Source organism: Rattus rattus, chromosome 5, assembly GCF_011064425.1.
Source record: "Rattus rattus isolate New Zealand chromosome 5, Rrattus_CSIRO_v1, whole genome shotgun sequence".
In the NCBI taxonomy this organism is placed as follows: domain Eukaryota; kingdom Metazoa; phylum Chordata; class Mammalia; order Rodentia; family Muridae; genus Rattus; species Rattus rattus.
Window position 1 is genome coordinate 40,636,600 of NC_046158.1, and position 20,232 is coordinate 40,656,831.

Here is a 20,232-nt window from a genome sequence, read left to right on the forward strand (position 1 = left end):
GGAGCTCGAGACCCCATATGTACAGCAACGCCAACCAACCAGAGCTTCCAGGGACTAAGCCACTACCCAAAGACTATACATGGACTGACCCTGGACTCTGACCTCATAGGTAGCAATGAATATCCTAGTAAGAGCACCAGTGGAAGGGGAAGCCCTGGGTCCTGCTAAGACTTAACCCCAGTGAACTAGACTGTTGGGGAGAGGCAGCAATGGGGAGGGTTGGGAGGGGAAACACCCATAAGGAAGGGAGGGGAGGGGATGTTTGCCCGAAACCGGAAAGGGAATAACACTTAAAATGTACATAAGAAATACTCAAGTTAATAAAAAAAAAAAACCCTACATCAGTGTACACATTCTAATTAAAATTTTATTTTGGTAAAAAAAAAAAAGAAATCAATGTGGAGGCTCATTACACTAAAGAGAGACCCAGCTGTACCACTCCTGGTACTTGTGCAAATGATTCTGCATCCTAGAGATACTTGCACATCCATAGTTATTGCTTCTCTTTTGACAACAGAAAATGGAATCATTTCTGTTGTCTATCAACAGATGAATGGATAATGAAAAGGTGGTTGATAAACCCAAGGGGATAAATATTAAGAAAAATTGAGAAAATTTCAAAATAATGTATAGAATTAGAAACTATTATATTCAAATTAAAATAGACAACTACCTCATGTTTCATTTCACATGCTAATTCTGGTTTCTCAATGTTAAAGTTGTATTTTTAAGTGTTGACAGAGGGGGGTTGGGGATTTAGCTCAGTGGTAGAGCGCTTGCCTAGCCAAAAAAAAAAAAAAAAAAAAGTGTTGACAGAGGCCTATGAGATGGGAAATAAAAGGCTTTGAGTGAGTTTGGTAGGAAAGGTAATAAAACACATAGAAATGAAAAAAGAAGCACTATGTGCAGAAGTATACATGGAGATGGTGTGGACGGAAGGAAAAGGAGCTGGTGGGGGGAATGAGTGCGTGGAAAGAATGATCTAAAGGACACAGGAAAGCATATCGTGTGTGTGTTTGTTGTGTGTGTGTGTGTGTGTGTGTGTGAGAGAGAGAGAGAGAGAGAGAGAGAGAGAGAGAGAGAGAGAGAGAGAGAGAGAGAGAGAGAGAGACAAGCATGCATACGTGAAGGGCAGTCTTGAGGGTCAGTAATCAGACTTGATGGCAAATACCTCTAACTGTTCAGCTCTCTCCAGTATGTATGCGCTCTCTCTCTTTCTTTTTTGGTTTTGTTGTTTGTTTGTTTAAGTTCAGAGAACTAGCAAAACTTACAGATCTTTTTTTTCTTCTAAAAGAACCGAAATTCCAAAACCAATTTCTAATTGTATTTCAATTCCATTGGAAACTACCAAATTCAGAAAAATTTACAAACACACAGAACTAGTCTTTTAGGTTTGACATTGATTCTAGAAGTAATATTTACTGTGTAGTGGCAAATATAAGCATAGAAGCATTTCTAATTCCATATACTTTAAGGTTCATTCTAGCTGTAGACCTTTTCTAAGAATGTATTCTTCCTCCTCAAAAATAGGAAGAGAATGGGACATACTCAGGAACAAATATAAAGAGGCTGTCTTTGATGTTTCAAAGCAGATTGCCTTTTGCCCCTCCAACAAATTGCAGACAGGAGTTAAGGTGGCTAGATTCCAGTTCCCCAAAATGCTGCTCGTCAAACTAACATTTTTCTCTTCTTTATTTATGCTCAAAGTACTTTTGAGAAATTCCACTTGTACTTTCCAAAGTCATTTTACCTATCAATAGACCCCTGAATCTTAAAATTTGTATTAATATTTCATCTGTGACCTAGGCTTTAGTGCCACTCAGTGTTCACATCCTAGAACTGCAACAAATCAAAACACCAAAACCTATCATAATTTAGCCATGCACTGCAGCTTCAGAATATCTATTTTCTTATAATATGATGCCATTAGTTCAAGTTCTGTGATCCCTGCCTAGTTTGCTCTTCATGATGCACAGAACAGAGACAGAAAACTCTGTCTAGACACCTATTGGAGCTTCCCTTGGGAGAAATGACTGCCAGTGATCTTTTTTAGTTCTTTCTCAAATTGAATCATCTAGAACTGTGCCATGCTTCCAAATATAAACTGACTGAAATCAGAGGAGAGAGGGATTATTTTCGCAAAAGGAAAACTTCCAACCACTCAAAAACAAGAACATAACTAAAAGGTCCAATATTTACACAAAACAAAATGTAACAATGAAAGGTAGTAAACAAATAATGAAATTAAATGAATTATGAAGAGTTGAGTTATATAATAGACATTTTCACAAAAAGTTCCATGCCAGTAGAATGGCAAAATTTTCATTTATGTAGGGAAAAAAAGATGAACACTAGAAACTATGTTAGAAGAGAATAAATGGGGGGGGCAAAAATACAGCAGAAACAATCACAAACAGATGATAAATATAAATGTGAAAAATTAAAGAAAGAAAAACACAATTTGCATGACAAATGAGCCCAGAAAATTTTCACAAATAAATTATAAATAAAATATCATTCATGCTGACCTAAAAATAACATACTAACTACTGGCCACTTTAAAAACAAGATTAATTATCTGCTGTGTGCCCATTCATTAGGAATGAAAAGGGGAAAAGTCACATTTTCTTTTGCAAATATCTACTGATGCATTTAAAACTTTAGCATAACAAAAGATAACTTGAAGAAACTCTATACTGTCTTTGCTGTCAAAATTTAGAAAAGTAAAACCAAAAGCTTAATACTCTCAGTTAGAGAACATCATTATCAATACTTGGTATAAATCTTTCAATCTATAGGATTGTTCACAAGTATGGTTTACAGGTTAAGAACATTGTTTCTAGAGTCAGACAATCCTACAAGTGCCAAGTGTATAATTCATTACTGAGTAAAAGACTCTATTTATCTGAACAACAAGCATAATTACAGTTCTTAGCTCTACAGACAAAAATATGTCCTGTACACAGTGCTGCTCTTCTGAACTGAGTGGTTCCCATGGTTTGGGTCCCTGGTTCACTGTAGGTATTACACCATTCTTCCCAATTGTCAGTTATCTTTCACTTTTGTTTATATTGAACTTTGACAAACAGAAGATTTAAATTTTTGTAGTAAATCTATCACTTTTTTCTTCATGAGTTTTGCCTTTGGTATTATGCTTAGAAAGGCAACAGATTTAAAGACGGAATAAAGATAGTACCACTTTTTGAGGAAAGAAAAATATACTTGGCATGCATAATGTGAATAAAATAAAAACCCAGAATCCCTCTTCTCATGCACCCCTACTAAGCATGCACCATTTTCTAGTTTTTTTTTTTTCGGAGCTGGGGATCGAACCCAGGGCCTTGCGCTTCCCTAGGCAAGCGCTCTGCCACTGAGCCAAATCCCCAACCCCTAGCATGCACCATTTTAAAATCACTTCAACCTTAAAAAAAAATGTACCACCTGAAAAACTTCCAATGATCATGGGTTTATCCTGTCATCCAGTCTGTCTGAACCATCATTGTGACTTAAATAAAAAAACATATATATCTCAGTGGTACCCAATGTGCAGTAAATGAAAAATATTCCCATTTAAAAACAGTTCTCCATTTATAATGAATTACTCTACAAATCCAGGAACTCACCAGAAGCATGCATATATGAGTGAATTAGATTTTTTTGGGTACAAGTTTTTTTATCTTAACCTCATCAAAACCACATGAAGACTTCCAAAGTTTAAACAAATCACTAATAAGTTATCACTGTTCTAATCATTTGAATTGGAATATTGTCATCTAGTAGAGAACATTATATACAAGCTTGACTAGCAAAATATAACCTGGTTCTTGTTTGTGCCTCATACAATAGCATTCATTCATTATTATAGTTTCCCAGAATTATTACTCAATCAATTAATACTTCTGAATTAAAAGTATAAGCAGAAATCCAGTTGCCATTTTCTAACAATTTTTTTCAAATTTAGATTAATACGAACTCAGGATTAATTGGATAACTAACAATATTTTTAGAAGGAGGGAGTTATGTTTTTGGTGTGTGTGAGTGTGTGTGTGTGTGTGTGTTTGTATGTGACTCTGTGTGTGTGTGTGTGTGTGAATATGTGTGTGTGTTTTATGATACTGGAGATTAAATCCAGGTTCTTGTACGTGCCAGGCAAACACTCTACCAATAGCCTACATCCCTAGGCCACTACTTGAGTTTTAAAGATGTCTGTTTCTGTGTGTGTGTGCGTGTGTGTGTGTGTGTGTGTGTGCACATGTGTGTATACATGCATGTAAGTATAGATGCTCAAAGAATCCAGTCAAGGGCATCAAATACCTGGACCTGAAGTTGCAGATGCTAGTGATGTTCCCACCATGGGTGCTGGGAAATAAATTGAGGTTCTTTGCCAATACTGGTTTAACTGGCACGTCATCTCATATAATTCAGCTTTAATAACCAAAATATTTTAATATCTAAGACATTGTTAGTTGAGTAAAAGTTCAGGGACTAAGGAGATTATTGAGTTGATAAGGTTTCTACAAAGAACGTATAAAGAGCTGAATTCAGAGCTTCATCACCCACAAAAAACTGTAAAATTCATATGTGCATGTATCTGTGATCCCACTGCTGGGAGTGGAGAGAAGAAAGGTGGAACTCTTTAACTCAATAGTCAGCCAGACTTACCAACTAGTAGGCTCCAGACCCTGTCTCATAGTAAGGTGGAAAGAAATAGAGGAAGACACCCAACATTGACCTCAAGCTTCCAAACATACATGGACAACCACACAGACAAGCGCATGCATGGCATACACACACAAAAATTCAGCTCAGTGTTAGTTTTCATATTTTTTATAATCCATAAGGAGCTCAAACAAAAAGTTGCTACTAATCATATAGGGATCTCTTCTAAATAAGCCACATATCGTACATTTTTACTTTATGTTTTGAGATTATAATATAATTACAATAGTACTCCATTCCCTCCCTCAAAGTTCTCCCTTATCCTCTTCCCTGCAATCCTCCAAATTCGTGGTTACTTTTCCCACTAATTTTATTACATTCTTAATATGTATATACATATATATTTCTAAATATAACCGGCTCAACCCATATAATAATGTTAGTTGTATGTATGTTGTTAAGACTTGATTATTTAGCACTGGAAACAGATTGGTTTGCCCTTCCCTGGGGAAGCCCGTCTCTCCAAGTCACAGCTTTCCTCTGTTGTCTATAGCTCCTTTGTAGGGCTAAGGCCTCACAGGCCTTTCCCGAGTATGTTGGTAAATCCACTGGTGTCAGGACATATTTCCACAATCATTTTCATGAGATTTTAATGAATGTACCTTTGATTTTATTAAGAGATACAATCACACAGATAATACAATACTTATTATTATTTACAATACCACAAATTCCCTGATACTTTGGCTCCTAAAGTCTTCCTTCTTGCCCCCTCTTCCATAATGATTCCTAAGCCTTAAGTGTTAGAGTGCTTTGTAGATGTGTCCATTGGGACTAGGCTCCACAATGCATTTTTTATTGGCTGTAGCTTTCTATGTGTGGTGTCCATCTGTTGCAAAGAGAAACTTTCTTGATGACAGGTAGAATTATGTTTAAAATCTCACCATTCCTATTATGCATATATTTAAGATAACAAAAAATATCCTGGCTTTTTCAAACTTACAAACAAGTAAGCAGGAGCATATTAATGATAAATGTTTTTCCTTAGTCTGCTGTTCCATCTACCACAGTATATAATTTCTGCCATAAACATCTTAAAATATGTAGAAAGTCATAAGAATTGCTAATACTACTTTTCAGCACTGTCATATTTTGTCCACTGAGCCAAACATACCAGATGTCTTTAAATAAAAGATTTAGACAGCATAAAAATAAAATGTTATTATATATGAGCTTCTTAAAAATATAGCAATACATTAGGAAATCATAAGGTATTATAGAAGAAGGGAATATTTAAAATATGAATGAAATATACTAAGAAACACAGAAAGTGGCCATAAAAGCAGATAATGAGGTAAGAAAGCATGAAAAAGCAATTGAACATTTGGCATGATAAAATAAATTTATCTAACATAATGAGCTAGAATCATACATTCCCATTTGTCAAGATGAATGTGAACTGGTTTGTTTCCTAAAATTAATATGCCTTCATACGTGTATAACTGTATTAGATTCTTTAAAAATAACACAACACTATTGATTAGTCACCTAGAGTAGTGAAGAGGGTAGCAGCACACTAACTAGCTGATACTGTATCTAAACACCCAATACTAACAATTAGTGAGGACGCAATTTATAAAAGCAGATATGAAATAATAGTTTCTGAGCTCACTGTGTGTCTGTTCTATCTATCTACAATTCTATCTAGTAACTCTACATATTTAAGCAAACAATATTCTCCTGTTTACTTTTGCTGTAATATTTATTTGTTTACTTATCTGAGAGAGGAGGCATACCTCAGTGTGCCTGTGGAGATCAAAAGACAACCCAAATATGATCTCTTCTACCACGTATGTTCCAGGGATTGAATTCAAACAGTGAGGTTTGATGGCAAATGCCTCCATCCACTGAACCATGTCAAGACCCTCTGCCTTCTCCAGTCTTACCACAGATGATCATTTAATAAAAGATAGAAAAGACAGATGAAGGCAAAGTAGTAAGTCTTACAACACATAGAAACAAAAATTAAAGAATGCATACGGATACAAATAAAAAAAACCAAACCATTTGGGGCCTTTTCATTCATTTTCTCATTTCCTTCTCCTTTTCATTAATTTTTTAGTTGCATACAAGTTAATGGTTTAATTGTGACATTTCATACATACACCATTCATATCACTATACTTCTCATATTTACTCAAAGTGTGTTTTTTAGTGTTAATTCAAGTCATTTTAGGATTCCTTTTTCATTACTTTACATTGCTTGCTGAAAGTATAAAATGCCTCCGTAGTGTAGCATTAAAGACTCAAAGGTATTTTTGGCCTAATCTTCTGCTGTTCACCATATGAACTCCTTACTCTTTTTTTGTACCAATCTTGCCATTTTTCATAAGCACAATTTTTATGCTACTCTGCTTTTCAACAAACCATTCTTTTCAATTGCATTTCTTCTCATTAACTACACTCTCTGAGACTGGCTGACCCTATGATGCTGTAAATATTTGCTTATTAGATATTGAACTAAGAAAAAACAGTAATCGTGCTGATCCTCGAGTTCCTAATCCTAATCACACTGCCAGTTATAGCGTTACATTATGTATGTTTGCCAAGTGCTTGGAGAATAAGCAAATATTCAATCAAGATTCAAATTTATTTTTCTTTCATTTTTGAAAAAATATTGATAAAACCTGTTTCCTTGGTTTTTCTTTCCTCTGTCTTGAAAAATACCCCATTCTCATTTTCGGTTTTATTGGCATGTATTAGCTATAAATAATCCTAGATTTTATTATGAAAGTTTCACAGATGCATAAAATATATTTTGATTATATTCATCCATATCACTCCCTGTCACTTCCCCTCTACACTTCGATTGATTCTATTCTTGTTCCCAGCTAGTCCCTGTTGCACTTCCGTTTTCATGATTTGGTTTGGTTTTATTTTGTTCAACAATCTTCTATCTTTTAAGGTTACTTGTAGAAACACTGGCAAGAGGTTAGTAACAGCTATGGGAAATTTATCATGGCTGTACCCTCAGCAGCCATTAACTGCCTATAGACACACAGGAACATGGGAGAGCATCAGAAGCCTTTCCCTTGGCATTAACTGCCTATAAATCTTTGGACAGAGGCTGGATCTCCTGAACCCTACCTTACTCCCTTACTTCATGACTAAATGTTGATGGGCACAATCATGTGCAGATCATGTGCAGGCAATCTCAGCTAAGCGTTTTAGAAAGAAATGGCCATGTCATGTCAGAAAGACAACATTCCATAATATTCCTTTCCTTCCTCCAGCTACTAAAGTCTTCCCATCCACCTCTTCCATGATCCTCCCTGACCCTTAGAAGAGATGATACAGATTTCTATATTAGGACTGGGAATTCAACAGTCTCTTATTCTCAGCACGTGGGCCAGAATTTCATTTTTGTCCAAAAACTCTTAGCCCCAATAATAAATTTTTATTTTGTTCTACTTTGAAACATTAAAAGATGGTATTCAATATTTTTCCTCTTCCCCATGCTAAGCAAACTAAAAACCATGAATATTATGCAAAGCAAATATCAAAATACTCAGATATCCAATATCAAATCAATATATCAATATCCAAGAAATAAAAAGTAAAAACCCTAAATCATAATGTATCAAAAAACCAACCAAAGACTGACTAGAAGTCTTAATATCTTTTCTATTACTGTGACAATACACCATTAACAAGGCAAATTATACATGAAAGCGTTAACTTGGCACTTTTTTTCAGTTTCAGAGAGTGAGTCTGACTATCATGGCAGGGAACATGACAGCAAGTAAGCATGTCAGTGGAGCAGTAGCTGAGAGCTCACATCTTAGCCAAAGGTTGGAGGCAGAGACAGAGAACTAGGAACAGAGTAAACTTTTGAAACATCAAAGCCCAACCCTGTGACGCACCTCCTCCAACAAGGACACACCTATTAATGCTTCCCCAAATTTCCACCAACTGAGGACCAAGCATCCAAATATGAGGAGAGAAGACCCACTCCACATCTAGGCCAAAACATCTGGTAGCAGCCTATACAAAAGAACATGAAAAAAAGGAGCTTTGCTTCTTGCCTACTTGAAACTACTCTCACTGACAAGTTTATCCATCCCACTTCTGGTATTAGAACCTAGTCTTTCAGGACTCTGATACAGCCTGAAGATGGAGTGAAATACCAGCTTTGTGGACTGAACAACTACCAGATTCTTCACTTTTCTGTCAGGAGAAAACTGGAGCCATTATTAGACTATCCATAACAAAGTCTTAAGTCACTTTAATAAATTCCCTTTTCATTTATATTATTTATATAATCCTCTAGAGAATGCTAGAAAACACAATACCATAATCGAAATTCTGAAAAGTAAAGGCAAAGAAAAGGTCTTACAAGCAGCTAAGATACATTACATAGAGAAAAAAAGCAATTTGAATGGCAGAGCTTCTAATAAGAAACCATAGAAGCCAGGAGGAATTACCACAATAAACAATTATAATAAAATAATAACAATTCAGGCTATAAATTGAATTGAATAAAGAGATAGGGATAATGAAGAAAACACAAACTGAAATAAAACTAGAAATAAAAACAAATCCAAAAAGCATAATAAAAATACAGAAAAATCTCACCAAACAGAATGTATCACGCAGAAAACAATATATTAGGACTTGAAGATAAGGTATAAGAATTTTATAATTCAATGAAAATAATTTCTTAAAATAAAATAATAAAAATTAACTATTTTTAAGTTTTTAAGCATAGAAAAAAGTATGCAAAAAGCTTGGAACATCGAGAAAAGATAAATCTATAAACTAAAAGCACAGAAAGGGGAAAGGATTTCTAGGTCAAAGATATGGACAGTATTATAATAAAATCATAAGAAAACTGCCCAAGTGTAGGGATATACCCATCCAGGTAAAAGGAGCACAAATGACATCAAATAGACAAGATACACGAACACTGTGGGCTGTACTATAGCAAAAACACTAAACATACAGAAGAATGTTGAAAGCTGCAAGAGAAAAGAGTAAAGTCACATATAAAGAGCAGGTCCATCAGGACAAAAGCTGTTTTTTTAATTGAAATAAAAGAGCTTGGAGCAATGTTCTGTAAGTTCTAAAAAAGATAAAAAATAAAAATAAGAAAAATAAAAATAAATAAAATAAAAGATGCAAACCCAGCCTACTTTAATTGGCAAAAATTATATCTCTGTAATAGTTGAAGGTAAAGAAGATGCTTCCATGATTAAAAAAAAAAAAAAGCTATGATCACCAAGCTAGCCTTACAGAGAATATTGGAAGAAATGCATCATATCGAGTAGAATAAGAGGCAACAGAGAGGAAATAAGTGATGACAAGACAGGATAATGGAACACAGAACTAAGAAAACAAATGGCATAAAATCATTTCTCAACAATAGTCATGAATATTAAAGGACTCGATTCCAAGTAAAAAAGTACAGGATAGCCAAACAAAAGATTAACAAAAGATACATACTTTGTTCTCTACAAACATTCCTCACCTTCAAAGATACATAATACTTTAGAGTGAAATTATTCCTAAAAGTGTTTCAAGAAAATGGGACCAGAAAGCAGTTGTCATTATCTTAGTTATTTTCCCATTACCACGATAAAACACTACGACCAAAGCAACTAATAAAAGAAACTGTCTAATTTAGATTATCATGTCAGAAGGTCCATGATGGTTGTGGAGGTTTAAATAAGAATAGCCCCCATAGACTCATATATATGCATGCTTATTGTAAATTTAACTTTCTCTTTTATTTCTTCAATGGATAGGGTGAGCCAGCCATACCTAAGCTGGCTGACTGCATGGCTTCAACTGAGTCCAGAGTGTTTCTCTTTACTAACTATCCTTAGGCATAGGCATGTGAACTTCTAGTCTCTGTACAATCTAATCTAAGCCTAGAATGTTTCAACCTCTGAGACTTAGGCTGAATAATCTCACCCTGTCTAGTTCTTTCTGAACTTTGGCTGGCTGGTTCAACTCAATTGTTCTGGCTCAAACTCCTCTCCAAGCTGACTGATTCAAACTGGCTTCTCCTAGCTCCTCACTTAATTGCTCTCCTTTGCCTCAAACTAACTCTAGCAATATGTTCTAGCCTTCTGGCTCCTTCTCATTCTCTGGATTATCCTGTCTTCATTCGTGTCTAGCTTGTTATCTCTGCAATCTCTCTGAAAAACTGCCTATAAGCTCCAATAACTCAAATGCCAAAAACTCAACTCCACTACACTACCTCTCAGCAGACTCCCAACTCATTCAACTCTCCCTGCACTATTCTTAAGTAGACTCTCTGCTCTGTTAGCCTGATGTATCATCTACTTGCTCCCGTGTGCTTCCTGCTTCCATTTAAGCTGCTAATTTTTATTTTCTCAGATGGGGAGTTCAGATTAATATTCCTTCATAGATACCTATTTTAACTGAAGATATATATATATATATATATATATATATATATATATTGACATCTTATGTAATATGGCTTGATATTTCTGTGTTAAATGGGTGAGAATCCCAGCTCGCTGGTGTAAAGCCAAGAATGGAATTTATAGAATTCATGAATGTGTAGATTTATAAAGATTTAATTGCACTTTCATAAACAAAAAGAGAGGATAAGATTAGCTGAAAGACACTGTACTGTAGAAAAAACTGCTAAATTAGACCACTCTGTATAGTTTTAAAATGTTTTAAAATCAAAATGAAAGTCAGGGAACATGTTGCATTAGGAAAGAGGTTTTGTCTATATTTCCACAGGTGATATGGGTTCTATCAATATTGATAAAGATCTGATCTGAATAAGGGAAGCTTCCACATGAAAGATACAACTCAAGAAAGGAAGAGACACTTTAAGACAGCATTGTAGATGACACAGAAAGCTGACCCCTCCTGCATGGGAATGTTCAACAAACTAGATGAAGAAGGAAAAATCATCAGACTTGCAGAATGAAAATCTTGATGCTGAAATGAACATTTGCTGAAGGACAAATGATCACACTGTAATTAAGAAGAATCATTGTATCAATGGATCTTCATAAGAACATTCAGACTGTTAAGTTTGTGAAACGGAAAATTGTTTCTATTGTAAAAGTTAATTAAACTCTACGATTTTCAACCTAAACAGAAAGAACAAAATATTGAAGAATTTTAATCCAGTAACATGGCTGCACTGATTGGAATGCAGACACACCCTTTTTTTTTCCATCTTTATTAACTTGGGAATTTCTTATTTATATTTCGATTGTTATTCCCTTTCCCAGATTCCGGGCCAACATCCTCCTAACCCCTCCCTCCCTTTTCTATGGGTGTTCCCCTCCCCATCCGCCCCCCATTACCGCCCTTCCCCCAACAATCACATTCACCAGGGGTTCAGTCTTGGCAGGACCAAGGGCTTCCCCTTCCACTGGTGCTCTTACTAAGATATTCATTGCTGGGGTTGGGGATTTAGCTCAGTGGTAGAGCGCTTGCCTAGGAAGTGCAAGGCCCTGGGTTCGGTCCCCAGCTCCGAAAAAAAGAACCAAAAAAAAAAAAAAAAAGATATTCATTGCTACCTATGAGGTTGGAGCCCAGGGTCAGTCCATGTAGTCTTTGGGTAGTGGCTTAGTCCCTGGAAGCTCTGGTTGGTTGGCATTGTTCTTCATATGGGGTCTCAAGTCCCTTCAAGCTCTTCCAGTCCTTTCTCTGATACCTTCAACGGGGGTCCCGTTCTCAGTTCAGTGGTTTGCTAATGGCATTCACCTATGTATTTGCTGTATTCTGGCTGTGTCTCTCAGGAGAGATCTACATCCGGTTCCTGTCAGACTGCACTTCTTTGCTTCATCCATCTTATCTAGTTTGGTGGCTGTATATGTATGGGCCACATGTGGGGCAGGCTCTGAATGGGTGTTCCTTCAGCCTCTGCTCTAAACTTTGCCTCCCTATTCCCTCCCAAGGGTATTCTTGTTTCCCTTTTAAAGAAGGAGTGAAGCATTCACATTTTGGTCATCCTTCTTGAGTTTCATGTGTTTTGTGCATCTAGGGTAATTCAAGCATTTGGGCTAATAGCCACTTATCAATGAGTGAATACCATGTGTGTTTTTCTGTGATTGGGTTACCTCACTCAGGATGATATTTTCTAGTTCCATCCATTTGCCTATGAATTTCATGAAGTCATTGTTTTTGATAGCTGAGTAGTATTCCACTGTGTAGATGTACCACATTTTCTGTATCCATTCCGTTGAAGGGCATCTGGGTTCTTTCCAGCTTCTGGCTATTATAAATAAGGCTGCTATGAACATAGTGGAGCATGTGTCTTTGTTATATGTTGGAGCATCTTTTGGGTATATGCCCAAGAGAGGTATAGCTGCGTCGTCAGGTAGTTCAATGTCCAATTTTCTGAAGAACCTCCAGACTAATTTCAAGAATGGTTGTACCAGTCTGCAATCCCACCAACAATGGAGGAGTGTTCCTCTTTCACCGCATCCTCACCAGCATTTGCTGTCACCTGAGTTTTTGATCTTAGCCATTCTCACTGGTGTGAGGTGAAATCTTCAGGGTTGTTTTGATTTGCATTTCCTTTATGACTAAAGATGTTGAACATTTCTTTTAGGTGTTTCTCAGCCATTCGGCATTCCTCAGCTGTGAATTTTTTGTTTAGCTCTGAACCCCATTTTTAATAGGGTTATTTGTCTCCCATGGGTCTAACTTCTTGAGTTCTTTGTATATTTTGGATATAAGCCTCTATCAGTTGTAGGATTGGTAAAGATCTTTTCCCAATCTTATGATTGCCAATGAGAGAGAGAGGGGAGAGAGAGAGAGGCAGAGAGTGTGTGTGTTTGGTGAGCTGGGAGTCAGTGCAATGGAGTTGAGTTTGTGGCAATTCAGTTCGTGTGGTTTAGAGATGGTTTTTACTGGAGCAGTTTTACTGCTAAAACAAGCTAGACACAGGTGAAGACAGAATGAATCAGAGAATGAGGAGCCAGAAGATTAAAACATATTGCTAGACTTAATTTGAGGCAAAGCAGAACAATTCAATGAGGAGCTGAGAGAAGCCAGTTTAAATCAATCAGCTTGGAGTTAGAACAGCTGAGTTGAATCAGCCAACCAGAATTCAGAAAGAACTAGAAGGGTGAACTTACTCTGCAGTAAACCTCTGAGATAGCCATTATATTTGGCAAATAAAAGAAACTATTACATAAGGAGATATTACAACCTATACACCGTCTACTGTCAATGTCTGCTATCTGGCAAATAAGGTTTTCTACTCATTTCTTTTCCATCTTCCATGGCATTGTAAGTGACCTTGCCTTACAAATATTGATGAGTCATCCCATGGTAAGCAGTTGCCATATAAAAGAAAGTTTAGTTGAGTTTAGTCTTCAGGGAACATCGCTATTTGAAAGGATTAGATGAAATGGAAGGTATGGCCTTGTTGGAGGAAGTGTGTCATTGGAAGTAGGCTTCAATGTACCAAAAACCCAAGCCATGCCCAATGCCTACCTCTCTCTTTGTCTCTCTGCCTGTGGATAATGATTTAGCTTTCATCTACTGCTTCCAGGCCATCCATGTGCCATTTTGCTCCCTGTTGCAATAATTTAAACCACTGAAATTGTACACAAGCTCTCAATTATATGCTTTCTAAAAATTGCCATGGTTATGCTGTCTTCACAGTAAAAGATATTGGTTAAGACAATACCGGACTCATTAAAGGTCTCCCAACCAAAAAGAGCCCAGGTCCAGATGAGTTTAGTGCAGAATTCTATCAGACCTTCATAGGAGACCTCATACCAATACTATCCAAACTATTCCACAAAATTGAGACAGATGGAGCATTACCGAATTCCTTCTATGAAGCCACAATTACTATTATACCTAAACCACACAAAGACCCAACAAAGAAAGAGAACTTCAGACCAATTTCCCTTATGAATATCGACGCAAAAATACTCAATAAAATTCTGGCAAACCGAATCCAAGAGCACATCAAAACAATCATCCACCATGATCAAGTAGGCTTCATCCCAGGCATGCAGGGATGGTTTAATGTAAGGAAAACCATCAACGTGATCCATTATATAAACAAACTGAAAGAACAAAACCACATGATCATTTCATTAGATGCTGAGAAAGCATTTGACAAAATTCAACACCCCTTCATGATAAAAGTCCTGGAAAGAATAGGAATTCAAGGCCCATACCTAAACATAGTAAAAGCCATATACAGCAAACCAGTTGCTAACATTAAACTAAATGGAGAGAAACTTGAAGAAATCCCACTAAAATCAGGGACTAGACAAGGCTGCCCACTCTCTCCCTACTTATTCAATATAGTTCTTGAAGTTCTAGCCAGAGCAAAAGGAGGTCAAGGGGATACATATCAGAAAAGAAGAAGTAAAAATATAACTATTTGCAGATGATATGATAGTATATTTAAGTGATCCCAAAAGTTCCACCAGAGAACTACTGAAGATGATAAACAATTTCAGCAAAGTAGCTGGGTATAAAATTAACTCAAATAAATCAGTAGCCTTCCTCTACACAAAAGAGAAACAAGCCGAGAAAGAAATTAGGGAAACGACACCTTTCATAATAGACCCAAATAATATAAAGTACCTTGGTGTGACTTTAACCAAGCAAGTAAAAGATATGTACAATAAGAACTTCAAGACTCTGAAGAAAGAAATTGAAGAAGACCTCAGAAGATGGAAAGATCTCCCATGCTCATGGATTGGCAGGATTAATATAGTAAAAATGGCCATTTTACCAAAAGCAATCTACAAATTCAATGCAATCCCCATCAAAATACCAATACAATTCTTCAAAGAGTTAGACAGAACAATTTGCAAATTCATTTGGAATAACAAAAAACCCAGGATAGCTAAAACTATTCTCAACAATAAAAGGACTTCAGGGGGAATCACTATCCCTGAACTCAAGCAGTATTACAGAGCAATAGTGATAAAAACTGCATGGTATTGGTACAGAGACAGACAGATAGACTAGTGGAACAGAATTGAAGACCCAGAAATGAACCCACACACCTATGGGCACTTGATTTTTGACAAAGGAGCCAAAACCATCCAATGGAAAAAAGATAGCATTTTCAGCAAATGGTGCTGGTTCAACTGGAGGTCAACATGTAGAAGAATGCAGATCGATCCATGCTTATCACCCTGTACAAAGCTTAAGTCCAAGTGGATCAAGGACCTCCACATCAAACCAGATACACTCAAACTAATAGAAAAAAAGCTAGGGAAGCATCTGGAACACATGGACACTGGAAAAAATTTCCTGAACAAAACACCAATAGCTTATGCTCTAAGATCAAGAATCGACAACTGGGATCTCATAAAACTGCAAAGCTTCTGTAAGGCAAAGGACACTGTGGTTAGGACAAAATGGCAACCAACAGATTGGGAAAAGATCTTTACCAATCCTACAACAGATAGAGACCTTATATCCAAAATAGACAAAGAACTCAAGAAGTTAGACCGCAGGGAGACAAATAACCCTATTAAAAAATGGGGTTCAGAGCTAAACAAAGAATTCACAGCTGAGGAATGCCAAATGGCTGAGAAACACCTAAAGAAATGTTCAATATCTTTAGTCATAAGGGAAATGCAAATCAAAACAACCCTGAGATTTCACCTCACACCAGTGAGAATGGCTAAGATCAAAAATTCAGGTGACAGCAGATGCTGGCGAGGATGTGGAGAAAGAGGAACACTCCTCCATTGTTGATGGGATTGCAGACTGTACAATCATTCTGGAAATCAGTCTGAGGTTCCTCAGAAAAATTGGACATTGAACTGCCTGAGGATCCAGCTATACCTCTCTTGGGCATATACCCAAAAGATGCCCCAACATATAAAAAAAGACACGCTCCACTATGTTCATAGCAGCCTTATTTATAATAGCCAGAAGCTGGAAAGAACCCAGATGCCCTTCAACAGAGGAATGGATACAGAAAAATGTACATCTACACAATGGAATATTACTCAGCTATAAAAAAACAATGACTTTATGAAATTCATAGGCAAATGGTTGAACTGGAAAAACATTATCCTGAGTGAGGTAACCTTTGGTATGCACTTTTGATAAGTGGCTATTAGCCCAAATGCTTGAATTACCCTAGATGCCTAGAACAAATGAAACTCAAGACGGATGATCAAAATGAATGCTTTCACTCCTTTTTAAAAGGGGAAACAAGAATACCCTTTGGCAGGGAATAGAGAGACAAAGATTAAAACAGACACAGAAGGAACACCCATTCAGAGCCTGCCCCACATGTGGCCCATACATATACAGCCACCCAATTAGACAAGATGGATGAAGCAAAGAAGTGCAGGCCGACAGGAGCCGGATGTAAATTGCTCCTGAGAGACACAGCCAGAATACAGCAAACACAGAGACGAATGCCAGCAGCAAACCACTGAACTGAGAATAGGACCCCCGTTGAAGTAATCGGAGAAAGAACTGGAAGGGCTTGAAGGGGCTTGAGACACCATATGTACAACAATGCCAAGCAACCAGAGCTTCCAGGGACTAAGCCACTATCTAAAGACTATACATGAACTGACCCTGGACTCTGACCTCATAGGTAGCAATGAATATCCTAGTAAGAGCACCAGTGGAAGGGGAAGCCCTGGGTCCTGCTAAGACTGAACCCCCAGTGAACTAGACTGTTGGGGGGAGGGTGGCAATGGGGGGAGGATGGGGAGGGGAAGACCCATAAAGAAGGGGAGGGGTGAGGGGGATGTTTGCTGGAAACCGGGAAAGGGAATAACACTCGAAATGAAAATAAGAAATACTCAAGTTAATTAAAAAAAAAAAAAAGACAATACCGGACTAAAGAAAAAGTCAAAACCTCACATCTTGTTGCATAATCACAAGTCAGAAAGAGAGCAATGGCAAATACATAAGCCTTTTGAAAACTAAAATCCTACCCACACTAACACACCTTTCTCCAACAAGGATATACTTCCCAAATCATGCCCAAATAGTTTCACCAACAGGGGACCAAATATAGGGACGTATGAACCCACAGTGACCATTCCTCATTGAAAGCATCACATTCTACTCCCCTTGCCTTCACAGGTTCATGTCTACATCATAATGCAAAACAAATTTAGTCCTACTCAAAGTCTCCATAATCTTCAATCAAATTTAAATGTCCAAAAATCTGTTCTAAAATAGAAGAGAATCTCCTAATTATAAAATCAAACTCAAAACTATACACTTCCAACACAATGGCATAGAATATATATACATCAACACTCCAAGAAGGAAGAATCAGGGCACTGAAGAAATACAGGACCAAACCCCAGCATGGCAAATTACAAATTCTGTACCACCATATCTGATTTCAGAGAAGTTAAAAGGCTCTATCCTCCTAGCTTTACTCATTCCAACATGCTTTTCTCCCTGTCTTCAGTTCTTGGGAAATGTCTCACCGCTCTGGCACCACTAACAGCTTAGAGTTTCCAATGCAATGCCAGGCTTCAATTCCACAGCATCACACAATGGCCTTTCAAGGGCTTTATGTGAGACCCATGTGCCCAATGCCTAGCCTCAAAGGCCCTCTTTACCCATGGAGGAAGTTTCTACAACCCTTTTACTCATGTATCCTACATGGCTGTGGAGAGCAAGCAATAGCTGTAGCAATAACCTGAGTTGTCTGGAGGTTCCCATGGGGCCCCTTTAACAGACAAGTTGACAAATGTAACACATTTCCAGGACCCAAAGTTTATTTGATGATGAGCTTTATTCCACTGTTATTTTGGCAATTTCACCCAGACCAATTTCATATATGTATATATGTAGATATCTTTAGACAAAACTCTCTCCCCTAACTGCACCATTCCCCTGACTTCCATTCCAATGTTAAAATGTCATTAAAGTATACAGGTTGATTTAATTAAATCAGCAGGTTTATTTTTTTGTTTGTTTTCTGCTTTGATTTTGGTTTTGGTTTGATGTTTTTGTTTTGGTTTGGTTTGGTTTGTATCATCCAGTGCCTTTCAATAACTGTTGCCCTTGCATTCAACAAAATGCCAAATTAAACTTAATAAGTCAGTAGGCTGTCTATTTCTGGGAGTTCTTATTCCCTTTCTGTTTATTAAGCATCTCCTTTAAGTTATGATTAGATTTTGTATAACTGATTGTCCTATTGATTGTATGGTATACTTGTAATATACTTTGTAATAATAGGGCAAAGAAGCTTCATATTATTGGAAATGTTTGTGGAGGTGTTATCAGTCTAAATTTGTAAAGGTTTCACCCATGATAAGCATCACTTGCAAGAAAATGTGGAATTACAGAATCAGCCTTTTTCAGAACTCAGAGCAGAAGTTTATTGAAATCTTAAAATATATCAATGGTATGATATACAAATTTTAGTTTCCCAAATTCTGCAAAGTGAAATACATCCATCTGCCAAATTTCATTTCTTTTAGGTACATGAAGAGTTACTTCCAGCAGGTAATGGTACTGATTATATAAAGAACAAGTAAGACTTTTTTTAAAACAGTTTCTTTGGATTGTTGTCAAGTAATGAAAATTTTTTTTTTTTTTTTATTGATATTTTTTATTTACACTTAAAATACTATTCCCTTCCTGTTTTTCCAGACATAAGCCCCCTATCCCTTTCCCTCCCTTTCTTCTCTAAAGGTTTTCCCTCCCCATCCATCCCTCTTCCCGCCACCAGTTCAACATTGGCAGAAACAAGAGCTTCTCCTTCCACTGGGGTCCAACACGGCCATCCTCAGCTAATATGCAGTTGGAGCCATGGGTCATCCATGGATAGTCTTTGGGTACTGGTTTATTCCCCTGGGAGCTCCAAGTTGGTTGGTATTGTTGTAAACCCTGTCTGATTGCAAACCTCTTCAGCCTCCTTCAATCTTTTCCTCTAACTCCTCCAATGGGGATCTCATTCTCGTCAATAGTTTGTTGCTAACATTCACCTCTGTATTTGACATGCTCTGGCTGTGTCTCTCAGAGTCATCTATATCCGTTCCTGTCAGTATGCACTTCTTAGCTTCATCAATTGTATTTAGTTTTGGTGGTTGTATATAGATGGGCCACAGGTACTCTGAATGGCCATTCCTTCAGTCTCTGCTCCAAACTGCCTGAATATCCCCTCCTATGAATATTTTTGTTCCCCCTTTTAAGAAGGAGTGAAGCATTCACATTTTGATCGTCCTTCTTGAACTTCATGTGGTCTGTGGATTGTATCTTGGGTAATTTGAGCTTTTGGGCTAATATCCACTTATCAATGAGTGCATACCAAGTGTGTTTTTCTGTGATTGGGTTATCTCACTCAGGATGATAGTTTCTAGTTCATTCCACTTGCCTATGAATTTCATGAAGTCATTGTTTTTGATAGCTGAGTAGTACTCCATTGTGTAGATGTACCACATTTTCTGTATCCATTCCTCTGTTGAAGGGCATCTGAGTTCTTTCCAGCTTGGCTATTATAAATAAGGCTGCTATGAACATGGGGAGCATGTGTTTTGTTTTATGTTGGAGCATCTTTTGGGTATATGCCCAGAAGAGGTATAGCTGGGTTTCAGG

General features: G+C 37.1%; 1 protein-coding gene and 1 long non-coding RNA gene across 8 annotated transcripts in view; both read right to left on the minus strand.

Moving 5' to 3' along the window:
• Kcnh7 (potassium voltage-gated channel subfamily H member 7) overlaps positions 1 to 20,232 on the minus strand; it is a 489,779-nt gene that overhangs the window by 354,347 nt on the left and 115,200 nt on the right. The gene's annotated exons all lie outside the window — the stretch shown is intronic.
• Positions 1 to 20,232, minus strand: part of LOC116901456 — a 22,076-nt gene that overhangs the window by 948 nt on the left and 896 nt on the right. Inside the window, exon 2 of the long non-coding RNA XR_004387996.1 lies at positions 17,215 to 17,217. This is a non-coding gene — a long non-coding RNA (uncharacterized LOC116901456). The remainder of the gene's footprint in view (positions 1 to 17,214; positions 17,218 to 20,232) is intronic.